We start from the raw sequence: 23609 nt of genomic DNA on the forward strand, positions 1-23609 counted from the left end.
GCCTGCGTAATAGGGTAACCGCCAAACCGTGGTAACAAAGAGCAACCTGCAGCCATCCAGCGGTCCAGGGCTCCAGCGCAGGCCTGGCTCCTTCTGGCTGTGGCCCCGCCCCTTGAGGGCGTGGTCTCATCCACTGTCCTTCCCATCTCCTTCTCAACCGGGAAGAGGAGGATGGGGGACCCTCTCTGGCCAGCAGTTTCCCTGGTGGTTCAGCTGGTAAAGATTCCTCCTTCAACGCAGGAGACCCCGGTTCAATTCCTGGGTCAGGAAGATCCCCTGGCGAAGGGATAGGCTACCTACTCCAGTAGCCTTGGGCTTCCCTGGTAGCTCAGATGGTAAAGAATCTGCCTGCAGTGCAGGAGACTTGGGTTTGATCCCTGGGTCAGGAAGATCCCATGGAGGAGGGCATGGCAACCCACTCCAGTATTCTTGCCTGGAGAAGCCCATAGACAGAGGAACCTGGTGGGCTGCAGGCAGAACCTGGCAACCATGGGGTCACAAACAGTCGGACACAACTAAGCGACTAAGAACAGAAATTGTACACTTCATTTCTCAAATGCCAGGGCTGGAATTAAGTCAGCTGGTTGCTCTTGGCTGCAAGGGAGGCTGGGGAATGTAGTTGCAGCTTGGCAGCCAGGATTTGAAGGGACAGCTGCTGGCTGGCCTGCCCCCACATTTAGGACAGACAGGTCCGGTCTCCCACCAAAGCACGTTGTATTGTTTCCTAGCGCTGCTGTGACAATCACCACAACGTCGGTGGTTTAAGACAGCATCACTAGGATGCAGTCAAGGGCCGTGCTAACCCCACGGCTCCCAGGAGAACTGGCTCCTCCCTCTCCCTGCTCCTGGGGGCTGCCAGCATCCCTTGGCACCCACCCCCCCAACCCCCATGCCCACCTCTGTGGGCACATGGCCTCCTCCTCTTCTGTCTGATAAAACTCCCCCTACCCCTCTCCATAAGGATGCAAATGGTTGCTTTAAGGGACCACCCAGATAATCCGGATAATCTCCCCATCGGAAGATTCTTAATCACAGCCACAAAGCCCTTTTTTTTTCCGCCTTATAAGGTAACAATTACAAGTTCCAAGGATTGGAACATAGCTCTCTTTGGGAGGCCGTTATTCAGCCTCGCTCCTGGCCCTAAGGAACGATTTGAGGACAGGACTTGACCCCAGGGCACATGGTAGGGACAGAGAGAGGCGGGTGATTCAGGTTAAGTGGTCATCTCCGGGAGCTGCTGGGGCTCAGCGCCCCCACCCAGGCCATCCTGTCTGAAGGTGAGGGCCTAGTCACCCACCCACCCTATCAGTCATGAGTTAAGCACTGCTGCCTGGAGAGGTGATGCCTTGAATCTCCCACCAGCGGACAGAGAACCCTTCAGACAAAGAAACACAGGGGCTGGCATGGAGCCCCGGGGACAGGAAGCGCCCGGGGCGTGGGAATGGGGCAGACCCATAGTTCCCCAGTCCCCACCTCAGGGAGCGCACAGCCTGACTGCACAGAGGGTAGAGGTCAACCCCATGAAACAGACACCCGTAGGGATGAGGATGGGAGAGGAAACTCTCAGGGACCAGTGGGGTGGCAGCAGCAGGGGTAACCCCCGGAGACCATCCCGTGTCAAGGTCAGCCTCTTGGAGAAACGACACTAACGCTGAGAGTCAAGGTGGGATGTCACGTGGAGGGAGGGAAGGAGGGCCTGAGGATGGGCCCTTACAGACACCCTGTGGCGGCCGCGAGCTCAGCACCCGGGGATGAGCAGCCGCCCGGAGGGGCCGGGCAGCGGCTGAGCAGGGAGTCAAGGGAGGGGCACCGAGGAACTGGGGGCCTTCTGCAGCCTGGGGTCCCGACCCCAGCATTTCCACCTCCTCCATCTCCGCGGCCACCTCCCTTCTCAGCAGGTCACCCCCCGCCCCTGGCCCCCCACTGCACAGAGGGAAGGGCAGAGCGAGGGGGCCAAGCTGAGCGTGGCGTGGGCACAGGCTGCGGGCTGCGGGCAGGGCACCTGCCGAGGAGAGGCGGGTAGGCCCCCACAGCTCAGGCTCCCCACGTAATCCCCTCCTGGCGCTGCACCGCCTCTTGGTTATTTTTAAACTCTCATTTTCAGAAAGTGGAGAAGAAAACCTCTTTCTTTGGCCTTTTTCCCCTTTTTTTTCCTGTGAAAGATTAGGAGAGGGGTGTGGAGGGAGGAGGGAGCCTGGAAGAGCAGGAGGCACCTCTGGCAGCCGCCTGCTTGGGGGCCAGGGCCTCCGCTGACTGCTGCCCCCACCCCGGCGGCCCTGGAGACACGAGGCGGGACCCCTCCTTGGGCAGCCAGGTCTCAGCTGCTGCTTTCGCCCAGCGGGCGCTTTGTCGGCGCCAGCTTTACACTGGAGCATGGCAGGGTGGGGGTTCCGGGTGTCCACCCTCATGGGGTGCAGGGCCTGTGGGGAGAGAGGGCCAACAGAGATCCGCCCCGGGCTGGGAGGCTGGGGGAGGGGCAGGAACTGCCTGGAGGAGGGCCCGGCAGAGGGCAGGGAGGGTTCTAGAGGCGAGGACTGCACGCATGGGCAGAGCCCGGTGAGCCTGGGTGGCTGGCAGGACATGGACTGACCTCAGGGGCCAGGGAGCCCCAGGGCCCATCAGGCAAGTGCCGTCACTGCTCCCCGACAGGACACTCCGCAGGGGAGGACTTCTCTGAGCCAGGAAGGCCTGGAGCCTGGGACTGGACTCCCAGCTCTGCTCCTGAGGCTGGGCCCGCTGTCTGCCAGCCTGCTAAGTCACTCCCAGTTCTAACCCTATGGACTGTAACCCGCCAGGCTCCTCTGTCCATGGGATTCTCCAGGCAAGGAGACCAGAGTGGGTTGCCATTTCCTCCTCCAGGGGATCTTCCCGACCCAGGAATCGAACCTGCATCTCCTGCATTGCAGGTGGATTCTTTACCATTGAGTCACCTGGGAAGCCTGTGGGCCTGCTGCACTCAGTGTCTTAAATACCTCGGGAGGGTGTCAGGTGGTCTGATGGAGCCACTGTGCTCCTGGGAGCCCATCCTCAGGGGGGAGAATTTGTCTGCCGGTCACCTCCCGTCAGAACCCCAGCCTGCACCACCCCACCTCCCAGAACTCAGAGTTCCTGTTGAACCAACCTCTGCAGGGAGAATAAATGCCCTGGGAGCCCAGAGAAGTCAGGAGTGGTGTCTCAGGGGAGGTGACTTGGGCTGGGGTCCCCAAGGGTGAATAAGAGAGTGCAGGATTTTCTTTAGGAAAGCAGGGGTGTGGAGGGGAGGGAGTGACACCAGGTGAAGACCAGACTCATACACGTGCGGTTATGGCTGCAGGTGCAGGGATGGGCCGTGCAGGGGGAGAGACCCGGCTCAGCTCTTAATGCAGTGGGGATTTACAGCCAAGGAGCAGGGCGGAGGGGGTGGAGGGGGGTCAGTGGATGGAAAATAGCTAGCAGGAGGTATCAGGGGTAGGGAGAGTCTAGCTAGATCCACCTACCAGGGTTCTCGCTGGAGGCAGGCCGGGTGCTCACACCTCACCTGGGAGCGAGCAGAGGATGAGGACCCCATCAGAGGCAGGGGGTGCGGGGCAGGGGACACGGAAGAGGAGCTGTTCTTGCTAGAACTGCACTTTATGAGGACGAGCAAGGATGGGCCCAGGAGAAGGTTCCGGAGCCCGGCTGAAGTTTGGTCCAGCAAAGACCCTTTGTCAAGGGCATCCCAAGAGGAAGGCATTGCAGAGCCTCAGAGGGCTGGGGTGGGCATGGAGGCAGGCAGAGAGAAGCGGCCTGGGTAGCAGGGCAGGGGCTGGGCGGCTGGGCCCTGGGTCAGGCCCGTCCTCTCTGGGGCGGTAGCAGCAGCCTCTTCCCCTAAGGGTCCAGGCTGGAGCCCGCGAGCCGGGGTGTGCCCGGGGCCTGGGCGGTGGGGTGCCGAGGCCCCCTGCCCCCGACCTGCCGTCTGCGCTCAGGACGGCTGCGGTCCTGGCGAGCCCGGATCTGCGGGAACGCCCCGCCGGCCCGCCCCTAGCTCCCCCGCCTCGAGTCCTGCCTGAGCCCGCAGCGCCATCTGCCGGCGGGACGGGAAGGCTCGGGCGGAACTGACCCGAGGCCCCCGGGGAGGGACGGGTACCTTGCAGAGGCGGGCGCGCGATGGTCCACAGGCTTCGTGCTCACCCGGAGCGAGCTATGAGGGCCTGGTTTTGAAGCTGGCTCCACCGTTGGCCGCTGTGTGACCTCCAGCCAGTTCCTGACCTTCTCTGAGCATCATCCCACTCGCAGGAAGGTGAGCACACCCAGCCTCCAGGTTACTGTGAAAAGTGGCCATGAGGCTGGGAGCCCACACGCGGCAGAGGTGGTCCCCCCTGGTGCTGAAGGTGCTCCCCAGTTCCTGAGAGGATCATGGGGGAAGCAGGCAGGCGGCATGGCCCAGCCGGGGACCTGCAGCCCTGATATCTCACCGTTTTCAAACGTGGTGAAGGGTAGCAGGAGATGGACAATGATCAGACCCCAGGTCTCAGTGTCCCCTAGGGCTGACACCTGTCCCCAGAGGAGGCTCATCCACTCCCACCCTAACATCCAGCCCCCCCCCCCCCCCCTTGGACCCTGCAGGAACAGGAGTGCCCCCTACCCCAAGCAGCTCATCCATTGTCCATCTGGGGCTTGCTGGAAAGCTCTTCTGTGGAAAACCTGCCTCCCTGTAATCCAGGTACATTCCAAGAGCCCAGAAGGCCCATGGGGAAGTTCTGGGGCCAGGACCCAGGAACCGACCCCCACCCCGGCTCATCCCCTTGGGGGACAGCCTCTCTCTGTACCCTGCTTTCTCCTCCCTTCTGCCTGAAGCCCTGAGGAGGGGTGGGCAGCTATAGAGAACCCCAACCCAGTGCTTCCTTCTTGGCCCCAATTCCAAATTCCTAAGGGGAGGAACTGGTTGGCCCACCTTGCCCGGTCAGCCTGGTCGATGTCCAACAATGGTTCACCAAAAAAGAAAGAAACCAAAGGCCCTGACTTGCAGCATTGCCCACGACCGTGGTGTAAAGCTCCCACCACAGCTGGTGCCCTGCTGCCCCTGTGATGGATGGCACACAGAGTCTGGCGGAGATGCGCGCTACCGTCCCGTATACAGACAGACACATAGATAACCTCTAGGACACGGGTGACAGTACAATATAGGCAACAAGCACGAAGTGATGAGCTTGGGGCACTTATTACCTCTGTTTTTATTAGCGTCCCTTCCATTGTACGCTTCTGTGGTGGTATTTAACAAGTAACCCTCAACATTGCTGATCGTTTAAGCGCTAATCACACAAGTCTGTAGGCCACCAGACAGAGTGGCTATAGGGGGGCACACCCTGGAGGCGTGGGGGGCCAGCCCTGAGAAGGGTCACTGGCTGGTGACATCTCGACACGCCCTCCGAAGGCAGGTGTCTCCCCTGGGCAGCTGGCAGGCCTGCTCCGAGCCCTCCTTGGGAGCAGGGCTGGAGGGACAGCGTGAGTCAGCTGCCTGCTTACTGGGTCCAATAGGCCTCTGGTCTGGTGCTGCCGCTGGTAAGAAAACAGGCTTGAAGCCCACGCTCCTGGAATCCTAGGCTCCGGCCACAGAGTGGCCGGCCCCCCGCACCGTGAGCTCCAGGGAAGGGAAAGCAGGGGCACCCCCCTCAGCTGGAAGGGGCTTCCCCTGGTGCTGGGTGGGGGCCGGGCCAGGCGAGAAGGTCCACAGGACGTGCCCACGGGGGCCACGGCCTCCAGGGAGTGTTGGGGGAGAGGCTGCCCATGTGGCTGTCCAGTGGCACCACCCTCCGAGGCTCCCTACTGCCAGCAAAGCCTCTGCTCCCGACTCAGCACCCAAGGCCTTCCCCCTGGGCTCCTCTCTGCCCCGCGGGGCTCCAGATGTGGACACTGAGCGGAACTGGCCCCTGCAGAGTCCCGCAGGGAGCTGGCCTTCCAGTATCTTCAGTTGTCTCCCCGAGGCTATGGTGTGGTTGCTGTTGTCCCCATTGTACAGAGGAGAAAACTGAGGCTTGGCACTGGGCTTGGCCAGGGTCACACAACTAGAGGGTAACAGGGCTGCAGGTGTATCTGAACCCGGAGACTGTGTGCTGGCCACACCCTCACATGCATCTGTCAAGACCCTGGGTGGCCCCACAGGGCCCAGCGCACAGAGGGTGCTCAGTTCACACTTACTGACACATGCACTTGTGTGATCAGTGCTCACAGGGCTTGTGTCCGGGGGTGGGGGATGGGGCAGAGCCTGTGGGTCTGGACCCCTGCTGACTGAAGGGCCGGCCCCATGTCCTCCCTCTCATCCCTGGCTTGACTGTATCTTCCTGCGTCTGTTCATTCACGGGTTTGTGTCCCACAAGCATCTGTCGTGCTTTTTGTGGGTGGGGGTGGGGAGGGGCTGTGTCCCACAGAGGGCCAGGGCCTGACCGCCCGAGCAGGGGACGCAGAGCCAGGCTCGGACAGTGGCAAGGACAGGGGCTAGCCCCGTGGACAGAGGGGCCTGGGAAGGAGCCAGGCTGTCCCCTGCTGCCCACTCCTGCTCTGAGGAACTGCCTGGGTCCAGGGTGTGAGAGTTCCCTGAACGCACCTTTGCATTATTATTGTGTTCCTGGCAGGTGGATGGCAGGCTTCGGATGCTGAGATCTGGGGCAGCTTGTTGGCTGACCAGGAGGTCACGTCCTGCTGGGGGGCTGCAGGAGGCAGGACTCAGGTGAGCTCCCCTTGGGGGCCCCAGGCTGCTACATCCGGAACTTTGGAGCCTTGAAGGATCTCAGGACTGAGATGTCGCACTCCTTCCCTGGATCCTCCAGAGTCTGTCCTTGCCTGCTGACCTTGGAGGTTCACTTGGGTTTTCTTTGTAATTTCTGTGAATATATCTGTGTGGCAGGATGGCCTGATTCATTCTGTCTCTAAAAAAAAAAAACAACCCAAAATTCGTGCTAAAATATACATGACAAAGGTCTTCCCTGGTGGCTCAGATGGTAAAGAGTCTGCCTGTCATGCAAGAGACCTGGGTTCGATCCCTGGGTTGGGAAGATCCCCTGGAGAAGGGAATGACAATGCACTCCAGTATTCTTGCCTGGAGAATCCCATGGACAGAGGAGACTGGCGGGCCACAGTCCATGGGGTCTCAAGAGTTGGACATGACTGAGTGACTAGCGCTTTCACTTCACTTCTCATACATGACACAAAACGTGTATGCTTATCATGTTTAAGTGCGCACTTAACACACTCAAACACTAACACCATGAATACAGTATGAGGTGTGCTCACGCTGCCATGCAGCCCTTGCAACCGTCACCGCCCTCCTCAGAGCTCTTTGCACTTCTGCAAAGTGAAACTCTGTCCCCCTTTACACAGACTCCCCAGCCTGTTCATGCAGCCCTGCCACCCACCGTTCTACTCTGTCTCTGAATGTGACTGCTCCAGGGATTTCACGGAAGTGGAATCATGCAGTGTCTGTCCTTTTGTGACTGTCTTATTTCACTTAACATAGTGTCCTCACGGCTTCCCTTGTGGCTCAGCTTGTAAAGAATCCGCCTGCAATGCGGGAGACCTGGGTTTGATCCCTGAGTTGGGAAGATCCTCTGGAGGAGAAAAAGGCCAGTATTCTGGCCTGGAGAATGTCCTCAAGGCTTGTACATATTCTAACAGGTGTCAGAGCTTCCCTCCATTTCAAGGTTGAGTAATATTCCATTTTGTTTATCCATCCATCTGTCAATAGCCACGTGGATTGCTTCCATCTTATAATTATCATGAATGATGCTTCTATGAATGTGAGTGTACAAATGTCTCTTTAAGACCCTGTTTTTCCTTCTTTTAGATATTCACTCAGGAGTGGAATTGCTGAATCGCATGGTGATTCTGTGCCTAAGTTTTTGAGGAACCTCTGTGCTGTTTTCCACAGTGGCGGCCTGCTTTCTTGTTCCCACCAAAGTGAGCAAGGATTCCAATTTCTCCACATCCTCACCAACACCAGTTGTTTTGTTTTTAGAAAATTTTCTTCAAAGCAGCCATTTTGATGGGTGTGAGATAGCATCCCACTGTGGTTTGATTTGCATCCCCAGGAGAGCCCCTGGAGAAGGAAATGGCAACCCACTCCAATATTGCCTGGAGAATCCCATGGACAGAGGAGCCTGGTGGGTTACAGTCCATGGGACCACAAGACTCGGACACAACTGAGCGACTAAACCACGACCACCAGTGATTCGTGATGCTGCACATGTTTCCCTGAGCTTATGCCTATTTGCATATCTTCCTTGGGGAACTGTCTGTTCAAATCCTCTGCCCAGCTTCTAACCGGCTATTTGGTTTTGGCTGAGTTGCAGTGGCTGATGGTCTTGGGTCCACCGTGTGAAGGTCAGCCTGGATGGAATGATGGACAGCAGGTACCATACTCACAGTGAGCTGGGAGAGGGAGGGGTGAATCGGGGGCCATTGTTGATGAAGCTGATGGAGGGGGAGGGGATGACAGGAGGGTTACAATTGATCAAGAGGCACCCCAATTCCCAGAGCAAAACTGACTCCACCACCCAATTCCTGGTTTCACAGAAGCTTCAGGGGGGTGTGAGTGTGGGATTAAGGGCCTTGCAGCTGTCCCCAAGGCAGGGGGACAGGGTGGTGAGCAGGGAGGTAGAGAGAGAGGAAATATTTGTTGAGCGATGGACTTAAAGACCTGATCCCTTTGGCTTGGGAAGAAATTACAAACTATCCTATCAAGTGTCGCTACTGACTGAGGCTGGGACCAAATCTGACATTCATCCGCCTGCACTTGACATTAAAGAACAATCCGGCAGTGGGATTTGCACAAGTCTCTGTGGGGAGAAGCAGCTGGGGAAAAACCAATAAGACTTGAGAAGGGAGCTCTGGAGGGCCCCCCACCATCCCCGCAGGACGTCTCCTCCTGCAGGGGTGTCCAAGTTGGAGGCGTCAGGCATCCAGGGAGCCTCTGGAAAGAGCACAGTGTGTCCAGGGCTGGGTCCCTGCTGGGGAAGGAGAGTCTCCTGGCTGGCGGAGCCGGGACTGGGCCCCCCATGGTGTCCACACAGCTGGGCGCGGAGGCCAGGGAGGCCCAGGCCCTGCTCTGGAGTGCTCAGTCCGAGGGTGGGCAGACCCGTGGGCTCCCTGGGACCCGCAGAGGCCGGCCCAGAGCAGGGGCTGCTGGTATGACGGTGGGACCGGAGCGGCCGGCACCTGCCTCCTGGACCCCTGCTGCCCATCAGCCCGGGCCCTCCTCTGTGGAGCACGGCGCCCCGCCCGAATTTGCTATTTCCGATGGTGTGGGTCTGCCCCCTCCCTCCACGCCCAGGTTGGGGGTGCTCAGAGGCAGGGCCAGGAGCCTCTTCTGTTCCTGCCTGTCCCCAGTATGACAGAGACCCCTGGGAAGGGGGCGGCTCCTCCCGGCCACACAGACTGGATCCCAGAGGCTCCGCCCCTGCCCCACTGTGGACAACCCCCACCTCCACCGGCCGGGCTCCGCGGGCAGGGCCACGCCATTACACTCTCCCCAGAATCAAAGGCTCGCCAGCACATTTCTCTGGCAGCTCCGAACACAGCAGTGCGACCACTTCATAAAGCAGGAGGCGCGATGGCCGCTATCGATCAGGGGCCTCTGGGCTGCGCTGGGCAGAAGAAAGTCAATTTTCCCCTTCAGTTCAGCTCAGCAAACATTTATTGAGCGCCTACTACAGCCAGGCCTGTGCTGCACGCAGGGGGCACCGGGCAGGAATCCAAAGCCTTCCTCGCCGCTCTCCACCCACTGTCCGTCCATCCATCCGTCTGGGAAGGCCTCATGGAGCTGGCATCTTGCAGATTTCATCTCCCAAATCCTCCCACCCACCCGCTGGGGCTCAGGGAGCTGGGCGGATCCACCAAGATCAGGCAGCGAGGAAGACGTGCCCAGAGCATCAGCCAGCAGGGGGACAGTGCTGCTCACAGAGCACCGGGCCCTGCGGGGGTGGTCGCCTGGGGCAGGGACGCCTGGCAGGGGGACTGGGACCCAGGGCCCCTGCGTTCTGTGGTCCACGCTGCAGGGGGCCTCTGCCCCTCTGGGCCTTGCTCGTCTCAATGATGACCACAGTGGCTGATGTTTTGGGCACTGAGGGAGCCAGGCTCTGTGTGGCAGGAAGGCCTGCATCTTGGCCCTGTTACTGGTGGGAGGACTGGGCACCCCCAGACCACATGGCCAGAAAGGTGTGGAAGGAAGGGACTTGTGACTGGGCTCACCCATGGGAGCCGGGCACACAGCAAGTGTCAAACACATGCTAACGACCACACTGCACTCTCCCGGGAGCCCTTTCAGCCCAAGAGCAGGACACTGCTCCTCTGTGCCCCTGTCTCCTCATTTGCTAAAGGGCTACCAGGTGGACACTGCGTTGGTGAAGTTGCTCAGGCCCACCTCTCTCCCAACTCAGGGTACGTGCATTCCCAGGAGCGGGAGGAAGAAGACCGGCTGGAAGACACTTCCCAGCCTGTGCACATTGGGGCCACTGGGCTGTGTCCACTGCTGCCACCACCCCTGTCGACTCAGAAACCGCAGCCCGCTGACCTTGGCGGCCCCTGGTGCACTGTGGACTGTGCACGTGCCTCAACCCACATGGGCAGTCGTGGATGGGACCGTCTCCCCAGGATGGCCCCAAATCCAGGCTTCTGGCCGCTGGGGGGCAGGAGGGATGGGAAAGCGGCAGATGACCACGGGTCTGGGGTCCCCAGCACTCTGCACACTCCACTCGGGGTGAGAAACAGCAGCAGAAGTAAGAAAGGAAGGAGGCAGCCACTCGGCAGCCGGGATGCAGCTTCCAGCCCGGAGGTGGGGGCCCGAGTCCCGAGGGGAGTGAATTCCCATCAGCTGGCGTCTGGGATGACCGCAGATGGGTTCAGGTTGACTGAAGGTGTTGGCATTTTTCAAGCTCAGGAAGCAGTTGCCTTCTCATCGTGCTGTGTCTGAGACCTGAAGACAAAGAAGCCTTCAATCTCTACACATCACCTCCTTCCCAGAAGAAGGCTCCCCCGCGCCATTAATAACTTCCAGCGTGCTCGGCCCAGGCCCGTTTGTAGGGCGCGGAGAGGTCTCATCAGCGCCTTGTGACTATTCACGCTCTTGGCGCCCCGGGAAGCTGGGCAGGGGAGGCTCCTGACCCCCGTGCAGGTTCCTTCCTGGACGTCAGTCTAGGGGTGTATTGAGTCCTGCCTGGTAGTCAGAAAAGAAAGAAAGCTGAGCGCTGAAGAATTGATGCTTTTGAAATGTGGTGTTGGAGAAGACTCTTGAGAGTCCCTTGGACTGCAAGGAGATCCAACCAGTCAACCCTAAAGGAAATCAGTCCTGAATATTCATTGGAAGGACTGATGCTGAAGCTGAAACTTCAATCTTTTGTCCACCTGATGTGAAGAGCTGACTCATTTGAAAAGACTCTGATGCTGGGAAAGATTGAGGGCAGGAGAAGGAGATGACAGAGGATGAGATGGTTGGATGGCATCACCAACTCAATGGAGATGAGTTTGAGCAAGCTCCAGGAGTTGGTGATGGACAAGGAGGCCTGGCGTGCTGCGGTCCTTGGGGTTGCAAAGAGTCGGACACGACTGAGCCACTGCACTGACTGACTGGTGGTCAGAGTCAGGCCTGGCCAACGCAGAATGGGTCTGGGTTACCCCGGTCGCTCCCCTGAGTGGCATCCAAGACCCTGCGTGGCTCAGTCGCCCTGGTCACCACCCTCCACCTCATCCAGGACATCATCACCTCGGCGCTCAGAGTCTGCCCTCACCCCCGCCACCCCACCTCCCCGTCCACCTGTCACCTCCATGGCGCTCACTGGCCCAGACGCGGTAACGTGACTGTGATGTTCAAGTACAGCCCCACCACCGTCACCTCTCAGCCACTGGGGGAACCGGCCTCCTCTGTGGTCCAGGAGAAGCTGGAGGGGACAGGCCAGAAGCTCTAACACTAGGTCACTGGCAAGAAGAGAGGGTGGTTTCAGCCTGAAGGCTGGAGGGGACGGGCCAGAAGCTCTAACACTAGGTCACTGGCAAGAAGAGAGGGTGGTTTCAGCCTGAGAGAGGGTATGGCCGCAGGACAGTCGCCAGGATGCCTGCCAGGACCGTAGGCCCTGAGGGGCTGCTCCCACCCCAGCCAACAACGTGGCTGCCTGGGTGAGCCAGCTGCGCTGAACTGGCCGGGTTTGGGGGGGCAGCAGCCTGTGCAGGCCCTGTGGGCTCTCCAAGTGCTCAAAGGATCAGGGGCACCCACTGCCCAGCAGCCCTGCTGGCAGAGCGGCCCCCGGGAGGGTGACCACGCACATGACCTGTCCTCCCCACGTCCCCCCAGGCCGGGCCTCACAGCCCGATTCCCCCTACCTGGCCTGGACTGTGAGCTTCTGGGAGCCGAGCCGTCATTGCTGGTTCCTTGCCTGCTGGGACTGGGGTGGGGGCGGGCTGGGGTGCCGAGAGCACGCTGACCCAGAGATGCTCGCGTCTGCAGGGACCCGGCCCCAGGGCTTCCTGAGCAGCCCCGCCTGCGGGCTTCCCTCCGGGCACTCGGAATCCTGGCCAGACACACAGGACCCTCACCCAGCGGGTCCTGGAGACCCCTGAGGTCTCCAGCTCTTCACTTTTCATCTCCAAATTAATAGTTTGTCAACCTATAACAGAGGCAGGTGAAACAGGCGGGAAAAGCACCGTGGCCCACCCCCAGGGTGACTTCCTCTCCCTTTCTTGAGGGCAAACAATGCGTGTGTCGGCGACGTGGGTCCTGACTTACCTCTGTTTGAATCTTCTGATCTCGTCAGGAAGGCCGCCTCACATGTCTGAGGCTGTAGCTAGGTATCATCATTTTCACCATGAGTGAGTATTCCGTGTCTGGATGTTTCACAAAGAAGCTGAAATGCTGAGGATTACCCAGACGCCCTGCGTGTTTGATGTGAAGGAAATTGCTCTTGTGACCAACACACCAACATGTGTGTCAGCGTGAAAGGTGACTGAAGCTCTCGCTGCTCGGCTCCTTCTGGGAAAGGACTGCGGGGGAGGAGAGAGGGAGGGAGCCAGGGGGGCTCGTCCCTAAGATTTTATTGCTTAAAGGAGAAGAGGTCGGAGGCAGAGGACAGAATGTTGAAGTTTGACAGTGGTGGTGTTTGGGAGGGCCACGGCGGTGGCATCCTGGTGTTTGGTTTCTCCAGTCTTGTTGAAAGTATTTTATGTGTTGTTTTTAGTCACTTCTTTCTGTCCTCTCCCGCGTCGATTCCCGGCTTATACAGTCATTCCCACGCGCAGTTTGGCTTGGGGGTGGGCAGGTTTGCCGTGTTACAGGACTGGCATCGACGTGCCTCCTTCCGTGCGCCCTGGGGGTGGCTTGTCCCCAACCAGCGGCCAGGGGTCTACAGGGACGAGCTGTGCGGTGGATGCTGGGAGCAATTCACACACAGGACACGCAGGCAAACTGGAACTTCAGACCAGTGACAGGCAATTTTTCAGAGTAAGAATGTCCCATGCATGGATTCCCTGGTGGTGCAGTGGATTCTTAACCACCTGCCAATGCAGGGGACATAGTTTCGATCCTCGGTCCAGAAAGACTTCACATGCCGTGGGGCAACGAAGCCTGTGCACTGCAGCTACTGAAGCCCGTGCTCTCGGACCGGGGAGCCGCGACTGCTGAGCTCGTGTGTCTAGAACCCAAGCTCTGCAACAAGAGAAGCCACCGCAATGAGAAGCCCGCATACCCCGAGAAGAGTCACCCTGCTCACCGCAGTTAGCCCACGTGTTAGCCCGCAAAAAAGACCCAGTGCAGCCAAAAAGAAAAAAAAAAAAAAGAAAAAGAATGACCCATGCAATATTTGGGAAATAAATCTTATTTGTTATTTATGCAACAAAGGATTAAACTTGCCCCCCGCCGAAAGGTTTGGCCTTTGCCAGCTCCTTGGAGGTGACCTCTGAGCCCTTGAATGTCCTGCCTGACGAGAGTATCTCTGTTCCCAGGGGGCCTTGGGCCATGGGGCTGCTCTGTGCTGGTGAGGTGATTTTGGGGGCACCTGAGCCACGCGGTCTCAGCTCTGCCTCCGGAGGTGTTGGAGTTTGAGGTCAGACATGCAGGTGTCCCGTGTGCCCAGTGACCGACCCTGGTCAGCAGGGCCTCAGGGGCAGTGCCAGGGCCACGGTCACTGCTGGGAGAAACAGGGAAGGACCCAGGAGAGGCAGTGGGACCACGGTCAGTCCGGCATCCAAGTCCTCAACTCGGGACGAAGCCCCCCAATTCTCCTGGGCATGTGAATGTGGCCCAGTGCTGGGTGGAGCCTCTCCTGGGCAGCCCTGGTTTCCATGTAATCCTGACACTGGACACATAGATTCCTTCCAGAAAACATTCTCTTGGGAAGGATTTAATTAAAGTCACCAAGGGATTTAATTAAATATAATTGCAAGATTTATTTTTATTTTTTAAGAAAAAGCAATGCCTAGGAAAAAAGGCCCAAACTGCTAGCACAGCTATCCATTCTGCCTCTTGGTGTTTGACTTTTGTTGTTGTGAATAAGAATGTGGGAAAATGCTTGAGACAAGAAAGCATATTATTCGTTCACTTGTCCATAATTTCTTAAATCATCAGATGTTTGATGATCTCTTTTCTCCTCCCCGTAACCTGGAAGATGAAAGGGGACAAGATACGCCTGGTGTCTCCAGGGAGGGACCGTGCAGCTGGGGCGGGGCAGGGAGAGCCCCTGGGAGGATGCAGCCCTGGGCTGAGGGTCGTGTGTGCTGGTCCCAGGCTGAGTAGGGTGGGGGTGCAGAGGTCTGCTGGCTGCACCCTCGGGAGCACATGCTGTCAGCGTCTGAGTGCGTCCACCAGGCCCTTTGTCTCTGAGCTTCTGTCGCCTCCCCGAGCGGACCGTGTGGAGACAGGAGGCTGGGGCAGGCGTGTGGCTCCCGCATCAGTACCCGCTGCTCCTCTGGGGGAGGCAGCAATCCAGGGGGTCCCCTTCGATGTACCAACCCCGAGAAGCAGAAGGAGCCCAGGGTGGCGCTTCCGGGAGGAGGTGACCTTGTGGGGCTGGGCGACCTTGAGCGTGTCTCACCCTCACGATAGCTGTCTTGTTGCTGGCTTCTTGCGGGCTGGGTGCTGGGCAGAGAGGTAGACAAGGCTCGGCTCCCGCCCTCGGGGGCTCAGTGTCCCAGAGAGACTGCAGGACCTGCCTTGCTGGCCATGGCCTGCACTTCTCCGGCTCCCTCCACGCCCCAGTCCCTCACCCCCACCCTGGTCTCCGCCTGGGGCTCCCAGGCTCTCGCGTCTGCCTGTGCCTAGGACCTGGCATGTGACTTGCGGCGGCCACGTCCTCACACGTGTGAAGATTGCAGCGTCTGAGGGTGCTCCTCAGGCCCCCGCGGCTGTGATCCGGGAGGTGGTGGCACGGGCCTTGCCCGCGGGGCCCGTCATGGCGGGCTCCTGCGTGCCTGAGCCCTGGGTGGGCACCAGCCGGGCTGTGGCTCGGCCCTTCTCCTGCAGCTGGGAGGACCCTGCTGCCCGGAGCCCCAGGGTGGGCCAGCGTCTGACTGCTTAATAGCATTAACTTAAACCATAACCAAATAAAGAAATAAAGCAAAGGGAAGACCAGCACATTTGTGTTGCCTGATCCATGAGGGAATGACACCCAGGGAATGATAGCATCTGCTGCGAACAGGAGGATAAGGCAGCCAGCTCTGTTGTTCCGATGCCCCCGGACGGCAGAGAGCATGACGCCAGCGCCTGAAGCCTGGGGGATGCCAGACGAAACAGGCCACGGGACCGCCCCGGGAGAGCTGCGCGGGCAGCTGCGGGCCCTCCTCCCGGGGCTCTTTGTCTCGGGACCTCAGGATCCTCCCAAGGGTCACCCTGGGAGCGCCATGAGGCCCGAGATCCGCGTACTCCCTGATGTGAACGCCTGTCCCTCGTCCCCATTTCCAGCAGCAGACGTTAAGGCTGGCAGGGCGGGGGCGGAGATGGTGGGGCTGCGTCCTCAGTCACTGCTCCCTGACTTTCTTTTTTTTTTTTTTTTTTGCTCCCGACTTTCCCGCCAGGATGGGTGAGCCTTTCCCGAGCCAGCCGCCCCCGACTTCATGGGCCAAGAGTGGCCTCCGTGCTCAGACAGGACTCAGATCCTGACCATCGCCTCCCAGAGCTCCAACCAGTGTGATTTCACAGGCGTTGCGAGTGATGGGCCCGGGGCTCCAGCGGGGCAGGAGGGAGACAGCCTGGTCCACCCTGCCTGCAGCCTGCTGGCCCCCCACTCCCCAGTCCTCCGTTCCCACCTCTGCAGAGACCCTGCCTGCAGACTGTGGAGGGTCAGGAGGGAGCAAGGCCCCGGTGTCGTCACAGTGAGAGCCCTCTCCTTGATCTTTGTCTGCATGTCCTGGCGGGGACCCTGGAGGTCGCCCCCTTCCTTGTGGCAAGCCAACCTCAGTTGCCACAGCCCATGAGCCGCCAGGGCTCGCAGGGCGAGGAGGGACCTCTCACCCTTGCGGCGCTCTGCCTCGTGTGGCCCCCCCCCCGCCACACCCTCTGGCCCCAGTCCCTTCAGTTGGACCAGAGTCTGACCTCCTTCCCGCAGCTCACGGAGACCCTGATTAGGTGTGCGATCATTGTCTTCAATGTCATCACCAGTTTTCAATTGTAATGATCAAACAGGGCAGCCTGGAGACCCCTAGAGCCCCCGGGGACACTCTTGCCCGAGGCCTCACCCTCCTTCAAGCTGGGGCAGCAGCGGGGGCCTGGGGGGCAGGGCTGGCTCCACCCCGTGCGGCCAAGTCCAACCCGTCCGGCCGAGCTCGGGTCTGTGCAGCCCGCGTCCTTCCCGCAGGTGCTGGGGCCAGGACGCCCACGGCTGCAGCTCCCACCCACACACAGGGTCGTTTCAGGGCGCTCCTTGCCCCTTGCTGCGGCTGCTGGATGACAGCGGGAGGCCACTCGCTGAGGTCTGGGCCCCGTCTTGGAGGGGAAGGGGACCGAGGGCCGCACGTGGCCCTGGGGGTCTGGCTGCAGGGAGCGCTGGCCACGCTGCTCTGCAGGGGAGTGACCGCTGTGCCCATAGTTCCCCGGGCATGCAGTTGTGCTGGCTGCTGCACGGGAGGGGGCCTCACCGGGCTCGGTCTCTGTCCCCAGAGCCCTCCATGTCCCCCTGACCCCGCGAGCTGGAGGCACAGGACTGGGGAACCAGGGCCAGGGCCCCTTGCTGGCCACCAGTGCCTGAGGATCGATTAAACCCGAGGGCCTCTCACCTCTGGGGCCTTAGAGTGCTTTTAAGAGGCGATTAGTCAGAATCTTGTAATTTCTGCTTCCTAAGTGCTCTCCCCTCGCCTGGCCCTGACCTCCATGAAATTATTTCCAGGCGCCCCACTTGAAAGAGGGGCCGAGCGTCCCAATATTCAGGCACCTCCAGCCTGGCCCTCTGCCCTGGGGGCCAAATGCACCCCAGACACCCAGGAGAGCGGCCGCCCGCCTTAAGGCTGGGGACTTCTGCAGGGAGTCTGCCCACCCCAGCCCTGCCCCCACTGATGGCACCTCTTCCTGCCCAGAGCGGTCCAGGCCCAGGAGGCCCACAAGGGAAGAGACCCCGAGGCTCCAGCAGAAGCCTGCTCAGTCCCCATTCCTGCGGCCCGGAGCCAAGGCCTCCAGCCGTCCTGGGGGGCAGTCAGGCCACTGCGGGCGGGCCATAGACGCCCCCCCAATCCCCCTGATTCACTGCTGCCGTGTGATGCCTCCGTGGTTTCCCAGGGCCCCACCATGGTCACCCCTGAGTCGGAGCCCCCAAGGGCAGGCCGTCCAGTGCTGGAGCTCAGAACACAGGCACTGCATGGCATGAATTCAGACCAGCCTGAGTCCAACTGATGTGACCTCAGTCGTAGTGAGTCAGACAGCGGACCAGCTGTGTGGTGTGAGCTGAGCCAGCCTGATGTGTGGATGGAGGCGGAGGCTGGTGGCGGAGTGCTGGGAAGGGGAGGCTTACACCCAGGGGAGAGGCCAGAGGCTGGGATGACAGTCACGAGAGGCTGACTCCAGGCACCGACCGCGGTCACTGTCCCCCTCGGCCTGCACTCTGTCACGCTGTGGTGACACCTCCGTCTCTGCGCCCTCTGCTGCAGACGTGGTCCGGCACTGTTTGCTACATCCACACTCTGCTTAAACACTGCCGCTTCCTCCTCACAGATGGACTGACGGAGGCTTGGGAAGAACAAATCCCACGGCAGGCAAGTGGCAGAGCCCAGCTGGAGCTCCAGCCTCCACCTCTGAAGCTGTGCCCTCTCCCCTGGACCACAGATCCCGTCTCTGTGAGGATCAGTCTGAATTGCCACCTCCTCCAGGCAGCCTGCTCTGACTGCTTCATTGCTTTTCTGAGTCAAGGTCTATGTCCTGACTCACATCCTTCAAGAGGTGACAGAGGAAGGTCTCCCCACATGGGCTGCAAATCCTGGGGAGACGAAGCAGGAGATAACTCTGCTGTGCTATTTCCGCCCCAGTCCCGGCTCAGTCAGAGCCCCTGCGAGCAGTCCTGCTCATTGGTTGACTGCGGGCTCAGAGCACTGCCGGGTGGGGCCTAGAGCCCAAGGCCCTGCCTCAGTCTTTCGGGGTGGCCACAACCCTTGCTAGCGGCAGGCCGGGCTCACCGGATGAGTGGACCATGGCGGCAGGGTGGTTTTTATCTGGGGTGCAAATACTATCTCTTCCGGGGGGGATGAGGAGGCCCCACGTGCAGGCTCTGCAGCCCCCCAGCAGCAGCGCCTCCCCACTCCATGGGCACAGTGGGCCGGTGGGGGCCCTTGGGGTCCCTGCCAGGTGTGGGGATTGGGAGCTCTGGAGTGAAGGGACTTTCCTGGGATCACTCCAGACCCTGGGGTGGGGGGCCAGGGCTCGGACCTCCTGGGCATGTGTCTCGGGCTGAGCCTTTCCTGTTCTCTGCACCCCCACGAGGGCCCCAGGTGTCCGGGCACCCCCGTTTGGCGGCATACCGTCCACTCTCTCCCCGTGGGAGCATGCAGAGTGCTCCCCCCGTCCCCTGCCTGCCTGTGTGTCACAGTAAACACTGTTTGGATCCAAAGCAAATTGGCTCTAATTAGCCAGCCGCCAGATTACAGCTTGGAGGAGCCAGTGGAAAGGACGGTTCTTCCCAAGGGGGGGAGTGGGGGCTTAATTAGTGTGACAGCCAGGCTGGCCCCTCCACCAGACGCACTGTCTGCCTCCTCCCCACGGTCTCTTGCTATGAGCGCTTGCCCAAGCTGAAGACCCGTCTTGATAAACTGTTCAGCTTGCCTCTGAGCAGGCTGTCGGGGGAGTGGTGCTCGGGGATCCCTAGGTGGACGGGAGAGGGCCCATTCACTGCTGGCCATGTTTTGGGGATCAAGAAAGACAGGACAGCATCTCCATCACGGCAAAGGCCACCAACATCTCTTGATGGTTGTCATGAGTACTGTCAATCCTGGGGGCATCTCCAGAGCCACTGTCACTATCACTGTCACCATGGTTACCAACACCACCCCCACCATCACCATGGCTACTGTCACTACCAGGTCCATCACCATGGTTACTGCAACCTCTGCCGTCACCATGGTGGCCAGCACCCTCCCCCCCCCGGGCTGGATGTTCTCCATCTGGCCCTTCAGGTCCACTCTCCTCTGATCCTTTTTCTTAGGAGCCTGACCTTTATGGAATGCATCAAGGAACTGCGTCCCCCTCCTTTTGGTGGGTTCTGCCAACACTGGCAGGTGGGGAGGGGGAGGAGGAGAAGGAGGAAGGGGAGGAAGACCATAGGAGAAGGACAGAGGCTGTGGTCCTTGGAGGAGACTCAGTCAGAGCCGCCCCCTACCCTCTGGAGCCAGGGGAGACAGGAGATGCAGCCAATATCACATCAGACATACTCATCCTGAGAAAGTACCCCTTGTTTGCTTGAAACTCAAATTTAACCAGGAGTCGTGTGCTTTAGCATCCTATCTGCATGGGAGGATGTGAGTAGCAGAGTTCCACGGTCCTAGGGGCCCCTGTTTCTCCGGCTGTCTAGTGCCTAGCCCGTCCTGTAAGCTGTGAGTACAGGCGTCCCCTCCTGCCTCCATCCTCACCCCGACAGCATCTGGTAGGCTCCAACACACCTGCAGTAACCCCAAAGCAGAATCCTAAATATTCCAGCATTGGTGCTTCCTGTTTGCCAGAGTTGGGGACTTGGAGGAGCAAGGTAGGGTGGATGAGGCTGGACCACGCTCTTTCCTAGATTCAGCCTCCTGTACTAACCCTTTCAACCACTTTTGAGAAACCTGAGAGGCAGGGAAGAGGCCCTGGGGAGATCATGGTGACAGAGGTGTGGCCTCTAGGAAGGCATCCCCCTTCTGGACTCCAGGCCACGGGGACTGTCCACGGCATAGCTGGCCCCTTCCCTCCAGGAGGCGGGAGGGGTGGACAGGGGCCAGGCGGGTGTGAATGACAAGGAGCCCAGGTCCAGAGGCTGCAGGGCTGGGATCTGACCCCCGAGGGCCCGGCCAAGTCTCCTTTCTCCTGTGACCACCTCCTGTCCAAGCCCGCCAGGTCCCCAGGAGAGCCTCTGAGCTCCGCACCTGTGCATTCCACAGTGCAGAACCAAACAACAGCATTCATGAAACCAGGAATGACAGCATCTCCTCTGTTGGTTTAGGGCATTGAGTTAAATTTCGGCTTCCATCATCACCTCTGATGTGGAGAGGCCTCCTCAGCAGGGGCTTGTGGGGAGGGGAGGATTGCTGAGGGAGGGCTGCCCAGGGCCAGGCTGTGATGGGTGTCCACAGCCACAAAGCTATTAGCTCACCCAATCCTCCAGTTCTTTACCTGGTAGCCGTCATATACCTATACCCATTTCACAGCCAAGGAAGCTGAGGCAGGGATGGGTGAGGGGCCTCCAGGAAGGTCTCCCAGTGGGTGCAGAGCTGGTCCTCGGGGTTCTATCTGACATCAGAGTCTGCACTCTACTGCTTCCTTGGACCCTGACGATGATGGGGACCTCACTACCTCTCCAGCCTGTTCCTGTCTGATGCTGCCATCTGGGGCATTGCAGACCCAGACTGCTTCTTCTCTGAATGATGAGGGTCAGATCTCCCCTCTCGGGTTTCCTGCCTGGTTCCCAGGGGTCCAGGCTGCCATCTAGGCGTCAACGTTACAAAGGAGGCTCAGAGGTGGCTGGGGAGCAGAAGGGCAGGGCTTGAGTTGCTGGTGTGACTGGCCCTGACACTCGGGATGTGACCTTGGGGAGGCCTCCTCTGCCCCTGGAGCCTCAGCTATTTGTCTATAAAATAGAGTGCAGGCGGGGTGGGTCTCAGACAAGATGCTGTCTGGGAAAGCAGTGGCTAACGCGGGGCTTCTCTGCCATCCCAGAGCCCGGGTGTGAAGGGGCAGAGGGGCAGGCTGCAGCCTCTGGCCTGGAGGTCAGCTCTGGACGGGGAGTCCCGCGGATGTGGGCCCAGGCCGCCTCTCCCCTTCCACTCCTCCCCGAAGTGCCCGCGGCATCGGTGAGCTTCTCTCTCTTTGTTACTTCCTTGAGGAGCAGCTTATTATGAGTCTGAGCACCCGGTGATAGCAGAGCTTTGGCTTGTTTTATGCCGGCCCGCATAATGCATAAACATTTTAAATCTTCTTGGCTATGCATGAATGTGTCCTAGAGAAGCAAAGAATAAACATGATCGGGGGCTGAGCTGCCTGTTTCACGCTGCAGCAGAGAATTTAAAATCCCCTTCCCGGCTGCAGCTGCCCCCCTCCTGAGTGTGCCCTGGCTGGGGGCGGGCAGGCCGGGCCTGGGCGTGCAGGTGAGCCGCAGGGGCCCCGGGGTCCTTGGCGCCTGGAGCCAGGCCCCTGACTCGGCCTCTCCACCTGTTCGTGTTTGTGTTCTCTCTCCATGTTCCGTTCTCCAGTGTGAGGGACAGAAATAGCCGGAGTTCCTATCAGGACGCTTCGTAAACACTTTGTGGGTGTGATGGGCATGCAGATTGGCCAGGTGGCTACTTGCCTGCTTTGCTTCTGGGGTGAGCCGCACACACCTGTGGGCACTGGCCCGCCTGCCTCCCCGTGGGCAGGGCACGCACCCACCCAGGTTGGCTCACAGTTTAGATCCGCGGCTCAGGCCTGGGGAACCTTACACCCCCCACCCCAGGCTCTGCCCAGACCAGTTGAATCAGACTCCAGGGCAGCCCCGTGTCTGTGCTGTTAAGAAGTGCCCAGGAGATGCTTGTGTGAGCTGGAGTGGAGGATCCTGACCCAGGTGGGCTCGGGAGGGTCTGGCAAGGAGGAAAGGGGAGAATCAGGGGTTAGTGAGGACAAGGACCCTCTGGCCTCACAGACCCAAACTCCCTGGGACTCTCAGAAGGTGGCTGAGAGGCCATCCCGCTACAGCGAGAGTGAGAGGCGGGCCACAGCTCGCTGCCAAGCTGGGTTTCTGGCCTTTGATCAGAATGCTCCTTCTGAGAGGTGAGGACTAAAGGGGCCCAGGCCACCCGCCCGCACCCCCGGCTCCAGCAGCCAGAGGGAAGCTGCGCTCCCTGCATCCCAGGCGTCCTCCTGTGCCCGGCGGGGTTTGGCAGTGGTGGCAGCAGCAACTCCTGATCGGCCTACCTCCCGGCTGCCCCTTTGCTGCACCTGGGCTGCCGGGGGGTCACAGCAGATCCACGCAGGAGGAAGGCATGGGGCATGGACAGTTGCTACTCAGCTAGGACAGCGGAGGCCAGCACTGGGGACTCTGAGGGCAGGGGCAGGGGCGCCTGGTGCTGGGGTGTGTGGAGGGGACACTGCCAGCCTGATTCCACAGCCCAGACCAGCCTGGGACCTGACTTGCACCTGCCCGTGTCCTCCCCTTGTTGTGGCTTGAGTGGGTTGAATGGTGTCCCCGCAAATTCGCATCCACTCAAAACCTTGGAATGCAAACTTACTTGGACTAAGGGCCTTTGCAGATGTAATTACAGGCTTCCTCGTGACTCAGATGGTAAAGACTGCCTGCAATGCGGGAGACCCAGTTTCAATCCCTGGGTCACGAAGATCCCCTGGAGAAGGGAATGGCTGCCCACTCCAGTATTCTGGAGACTCCCATGGGCAGAGGAGCCTGGTGGACTGCAGTCCGTGGGGTCGCAGGCGAAATCAAGGTGAAGCTCCCAAGCTAAGGTCAGTCTGGATTAGGGTGACCCATAGAAACAAAGGCGCAGACACCAGGGGCAGCGGCCTGGGCACACATCATACTGATGTTCACCGACGGAGAGGGTGCAGGGAAGACTGTCCACTGTGGGGCGGGGGGCTGTGGGCCTGGCCAGACCCGAGCCTGGACATCGGGTGACGAGCCCACAGCCCCACGGCTGGTCACCCGGCACGAGGCAGGATGCAGAGGCGGACACGGCCCTTTCCAGTCCTTGGAAGAGCTCGATGGGGCATGTGGCCCATTATGGGAGCCAGGCCAGGAGGGCTTCACAGGGGAGGTGACACCCAGGCTGAGACCTAGGCTGGTTGGGAGTGGCTGGCAGAAGCAGGGTGGATTCTGGTCAGAGGGTCAGCGGGGCAGGCCCCCAGGTGACTGGCCCTAGGCTGGCGGAGGAGCCCTGTCCTGCAGCTACTGAGGCCAGCAGCAGGAGAAGCAAGGCCCCAGAGGTGTGGCTGGGCCTGGAGGGCGCGTTCGTCCAGGAGGCAGGGCGCA

Source organism: Dama dama, chromosome 31 (genome assembly GCF_033118175.1).
Source record: "Dama dama isolate Ldn47 chromosome 31, ASM3311817v1, whole genome shotgun sequence".
NCBI lineage: Eukaryota > Metazoa > Chordata > Mammalia > Artiodactyla > Cervidae > Dama > Dama dama.